Genomic DNA, 6,450 nt, shown 5'->3' with positions numbered 1-6,450 from the left:
GGCATTGATATTAGGGTGATGCTGGCTTTGTAAAATGACTTGGGGGGAGTCCTTTCTTCTGAATTTTTTGAAATAGTTTCAGTAGAATTTGTAACAACTCTTCTACATACATCTGGTAGAATTTGGCTGTGAATCCACTTGGTCCAGAATTGTTTTGATTAGTAGTTTGTTTTTTTTTTAATCACTGATTCAGTGTCAGAACTCAATATTGGTCTGTTGCAGTGTTTCAATATCTTTCTGATTCAATCTTGGAAGATTGCATGGTCTCAGGAATTTATTTCTTCTAGATTTTCTAGTTTGTGTACATAGAAGTGCTTATAATAGTCTCTGAGGATCTTTTGTATTTCTGTGTGATTGGTTCTAATGTCACCTCTGTCATTTCTGTTTGTGCATAATTAGACCTTCCCTCTGTTCTGTTAACCTAGCTTGTGGTCTAACAGTCTTGTTTATATTTTCAAAAAATAAACTTTTGGTTTTCTAATTTTTTGTATGGGTTTTGGGGTCTCAATTTCATTCAGCTCCACAATGATTTTAGTTACTACTTCTCTTCTGCCAGCTTTGGAGTTAGCTTGTTATTCTTTTTCTAGTTCCTCTAGATGTGATGTTAGATCATTAGTTTGCGATCTTCCCAAATTTTTGAGGTAGGTATTTAGCTATAAACTTTCCTCTTAACATTGCTTTCACCATATCCCAGAAATTTTAATATGCTGTGTCTCTCTTCACTTATTTCAAAGGATATTTTTCATTTCTGCCTACATTTTTGTTGTTTGCCTGAAAGTTATTCAGGAGCAAGTTGTTTAATTTCCTTGCAATTTTGTGATTTGAAGATATCTTCTTGGCATTGATTTATATTTTTTCCTCTTTGTTCCGAGAATGTGGTTGGTATGACTTCTATATTTTTCTTAATTTATTGAGACTTGCTTTATGGCTGAGCATGTGGTCCATCTTGAAATGTGTTCTATATACAGATGAGAAAAATGTGTATTTTGTCATTGATGAATGGAAAATTCTGTAGATGTCTATTAGGTCCAGCTGACCAAATGTCAAGCTTAAGTCCAGAATTTCTTTGTTAGTTTTCTGCCTTGATGATTTGTCTAATACTGTTGGTAAACTGTTGAAGTTTCCCACAATTATTGTGTGGGCTGTCTAGGGCTCCTTGTAGATCTAGAAGTATGTGTTTTATGAATATGGGTGCTCCAATATTGGGTGCATATGTAATTAAGATAGTTTAGTCTTCTTGTTGAATTGAACCCTTTATCATTATTTAATGCCTTTGTTTGCTCTTTTTTACTGTTACTGGTTTGAAGTCTGTTTTATCTGATGTGAGAATAGTAACTCCTGCACTTTTATGTTTTCCATATGTGTGGTAGATCTTTCTCCAACCCTTAGAGCTTATGGATGCCATTACATGTGAGATGGGTCTCTTGAAGACATCAGATAGATGGGTCTTGGTTGTTTTTTTTTTAATGTTGATCATATTTTAGAAAGGCATTGAGAAAAGTTTTCTTCCTGATAAATGTCATACTTTAGTAACTAACAACTTGAGATTCACATCACAGAATTTGCCTTAGAGGTTGAGCAATAATAGCCTTTTTTTGACTAGGCTTGTAGCTTCTCTAAAAATTCAGCATCTGGCCAGGTGCAATGACTCACGCCTGTAATCCCAGCATTTTGGGAGGCCGAGGCAGGTGGATCACAAGGTCAGGAGATCAAGACCATCCTGGCTAACACAGTGAAACCTTGTTTCTCCTAAAAAATACAAAAAATTAGCTGGGTGTGGTGGTGGGCACCTGTAGTCCAGCTACTCGGGAGGCTGAGGCAGGAGAATGGCATGAACCCAGGAGGCGGAGCTTGCAGTGAGCCGAGATTGCGCCTCTGCAATCCAGCCGGGGCGATACAGTGAGACTCCGTCTCAAAAAAAAAAAAGAAAAGAAAAGAAAAAAAAAATCAACACCTAACAATTTATACTTTCTTCTAGTCAATTTATTTCTATTTGCATCATAAATTAATAACAAAAGAGGTAGGTATTTTATTAAGCCATGGTCCCTGAATCAAAACCACAATCTGGAGGTTTCCGTCTCTTAATAAAAGAAGTTAAAACTCAGTATGTGTTGCTAGATGTCATTTAAATGATCTTCATACTTCTCTGTCCAAGAGCAATGGGAAGTATTAGGCCAGAGAGAGAGATATAAATAATCTTTTCCCAAACACCCCATGCTGGTCACAGAAGCTGGCTCTTTAAAGTTTGAGGAACTGTCACTTTGTCAGGCATGGTTATAAAGTTGCCAGAAAGAACTAGTAAGGAGCATTAATATCAGATTTCCCCAGATGCCAATTTTGTTTTCTGCTGTATCTCCCTCCTTTTTGAATTTCCTTATACAATATTTCATTTAAAATGGAGAATTCAGCTTTCTTAATCCTATAATAAACACATTTATCTGTCTTGATTTGATACAACTTCTCTTGGCAAGCATATTTTTTTTTTTCTTTTCTTTTACAAATAGTCTGGCATTTTATAACAAGACACATTAAAATATCTTTATAGATAGGTGTTGCGGGAAGTCAGGGACCCCAAATGGAGGGACCGGCTGAAGCCATGGCAGGCATTTTATAACAAGACACATTAAAATATCTTTATAGATAGGTGTTGCAGGAAGTCAGGGACCCCAAATGGAGGGACTGGCTGAAGCCATGGCAGAAGAACGTGGATTGTGAAGATTTCATGGACATTTATTAGTTCCCCAAATTAATACTCTTATAATTTCTTATGCCTGTCTTTACTGCAGTCTCTAAACATAAATTGTAAAGATTTCATGGACACTTATCACTTCCCCAATCAATACCCTTGTGATTTCCTATGCCTGTCTTTACTTTAATCTCTTAATCTTGTCAGCTGAGGAGGATGCATGTGGCCTCAGGACCCTGTTATAATTGCATTAACTGCACAAATTGTACAGCATGTGTGTTTGAGCAATATGAAATCTGGGCACCTTGAAAAAAGAACAGGATAACAGCAATTGTCCAGGGAATAAGAGAGATAACCTTGAACTCTGACCGCGGGTGAGCTGGGCGGAACAGAGCCATATTTCTGTTCTTTCAAAAGCAAATGGGAGAAATATCACTGAATTCTTTTACTCAGCAAGGAACATCTCTGAGAAAGAGAATTCGTGCCTGGGGGTAGGCCTATGAACGGCCCCCCAGGCGTAGCCGTCTCTTATGGTCGAGACTGCAGGGGTGAAATAGACCCCAGTCTCCCATAGCGCTCCCAGGCTTATTAGGAAGAGGAAATTCCCACCTAATAAATTTTGGTCAGACCAGTTGATCTCAAAAACCCTGTCTCCTAATAAGATGTTATCAATGACAATGGTGCCGGAAACTTCATTAGCAATTTTAATTTCACCTCAGTCCTGTGGTCCTGTGATCTTGCCCTGCCTCCACTGGCCTTGTGATATTCTATTACCTTGTAAAGTACTTGATGTCTGTGACCCACACCTATTCGCACACTCCCTCCCCTTTTGAAAATCCCTGATAGAAACTTCCTGGTTTTTGCGGCTTGTGGGGCATCATGGAACCTATCAACATGTGGTATCTCCCCTGGACGCCCAGCTTTAAAATTTCTCTCTCTTGTACTCTGTCCCTTTATTTCTCAAGCTGACTGATACCTAAGGAAAATAGAAAGGAAAAGAACCTACGTGAATACTGGGGCAGGTTCCCCGATAGATAGGCACATGATCTGATATCTGAACTATAGCAGTTAACTCTTTAATATTTAATGTATATCATTCAACAGGTATTATCCACTTCCTACTTGGAAATTAAACACTTTCCTGCTACATGTCTCATCTCAATTAATAAATCTAATTGTACATGCTAAAGTTTATTACTTGCAACACTCCTTTAACAAGTACAACTGACTCAGGAACATATGGTAAAAATACTACTTAACTCTCTTAATAACCAGCTTATAACCAGTGTGAGCAAGTAAATATTTAAGAATCATCTCTCCACCAGGTGCCGTGGCTCACAGCTGTAATCCCAGCACTTTGGGAGGCTGAGGCAGGAGGATCACGAGGTCAGGAGATCGAGACCATCCTGGCTAACATGGTGAAACCCCATCTCTACTAAAAATACAATAAATAATTAGCCGGTCATGGTGGCAGGTGCCTGCAGTCCCAGCTTCTTGGGAGGCTGAGGCAGGAGAATGGCGTGAACCCAGGAGGTGGAGCTTGCAGTGAGCCGAGATCACGCCACTGCACTCCAGCCTGGGCGACAGAGCGGGACTCCATCAAAAAAAAAACAAAAAAAGGAATTATCTCTCAGAAAAGTTTTATATGCAACTTTTTTTTGTGTTTTACTAATATAAAGATGCATAGCATATAACGCACAAGTAATAAAATAGTAGTTCCCTTTTCAGGGGGAGTTTTTGTTAATTTTTGCCAAACTCTTAAATCCATAGATAGTGACTGCAATTAGCAAATGAATAGAGTTTCAGTATGAATATTGGTTACTATTTTTATTTACATTAGTGGTAAGATAAAAGTAAAATTAATTAAAACCTTTACTTGTTCACCAATGATACACTTTTCTGAGAATCATAATTTTTTAATACAAGGATAATATGTCTTTGTATATTGGGGTGGTTCACAATGTAATGGTTACAGACACAATTTAAAAAATAATTTGCATTATTAACATACTTTTATTCATTCTTTATTTTTACTTTTATTAATTACTTTTATTAATTCTACACAATCAACAAAATATTAAATTGAACCCTGATATGCGGTGTTAATTTTCATGCTGTAAATACTGTCTTCATGACTGAATTACAGGCTACAACCTGAGGCCACTAATAGGAAGTCGGAGACATGCACATTAGCTTGCCATTGTACAGTGTTGCCATGATACAAACATCATCTATGTAAATATTTTCAGTAGTATAAATCACAGCAAAATACTTAGGAAGTGATGAATTTAAATAATTTATTTTCCTTATTTTTAATATAATTTAATTATAAATTAACATGTTTATTTTTAATAATTTCTGTGTCTAAAAATGACCTCAAAAAATTTCTAAAAATTTAATAGTTGGATCTCATAAGTTGATGTGAGATAGCTCTCAAACACAATTGTGTATAACTAAAAAGTCGAGAATTATAGCTAGTTTTAGAGTCAGGAAATAAAATGATGTGGTCAGAATTTTATTTCTCTCATCTAGGGAACAGCTAAGATTAAATTTTATGTCTAGATTGGGTCACATGTTCATATCTGGAAAAATTAATTACAACCATCCAGTTGGAATACACTAGTCAGAACTGGGTCATGGACAACTTCTAGAATTTGCAAATTTATCAGGTTCACCTAAACCTCATTGATTCAAACTTAAAAACATTATTCCATCAAATAAAATTGGCTAAAAGAACTGCTAAACATTTATTGCATAGTCTTTCCAAAAATATACACCTACAGTATAAAATACTAACTAGTAATGAGAATATGTTTATTGAAAATTTACTATATTTCAAACACTGTGCTAAAAACTTTTATACATTATCTCATTAGATAAAATAATACAACTTTATCATTCATATTATTTATTTTCATTTTAAATATGAGTAAGTCTCTAGTTATATTTTTCTATTTAAGATCACATATGGAAAGTATTAGGATGGTGCAAAAGCAATTGTGGTTTTGCCACTAAAAACAATGGCAGATTACTTTTACTTTGTGATGGTAGATTGAAATACGTGTTAAAATCTGTATTCCAATCTTGACTCCAAAACTTACATTTTACATATAGAATGCAACACACTTAGTGAACCCCACATTCTTATCATTAAAAGTCCATTCACTTTTGTTCATGGCCCTTTTGATCATAGTGTCATAAAATATTTTAGCTGCAGAACAAAGCTACCCATTGTCTAGAACATGAAAATAAGTGAGAGGTACTGTCAATCTAGGATAAAAAGAGTAAGAACATGGTTCTAATGTATGAAGAATGTCTTCTTTAGGAGATCAATAAATAGTAAGTTGGTGATTGACTAAGTTTGAATAATGAAAAAAGAAAGAGAAGACTAGAGTGGCAAGTAATGAGCTGAAGCTGGGGACACATGGAAAATTAGTAGAAAAAACGTATTGAAAGAAAAAGTTGCAAATGCCTTTATTTTTATTTATTTTAGGTCTGTATGGCTTGATTAAGCTTTTCTTCCCAAATCCATGTATTCCAGGTAGATACAGTGAACTTCATTAGATTTGCTTCCCATAGTTTGTAATCATTGTTTAATTGGGGATTTTTCTGCTACTGCAAATATCATATGGAATCCCAGTCATCTCTTAGTGTCTTTTTTAAAAATGAATTTGCCAATATTTTATAGGTAATGCAAGTCCAGAATAGTAAAATTAGCCAATAAAGGCAAGCCAACTAATCAATTAATCTGAAAATAAAATTGT

The sequence above is a fragment of the Pongo abelii genome, chromosome 3 (genome assembly GCF_028885655.2).
Source record: "Pongo abelii isolate AG06213 chromosome 3, NHGRI_mPonAbe1-v2.0_pri, whole genome shotgun sequence".
In the NCBI taxonomy this organism is placed as follows: domain Eukaryota; kingdom Metazoa; phylum Chordata; class Mammalia; order Primates; family Hominidae; genus Pongo; species Pongo abelii.
The sequence above is the reverse complement of the archived record's forward strand: the minus strand, read 5'-3'. Positions refer to the sequence as shown.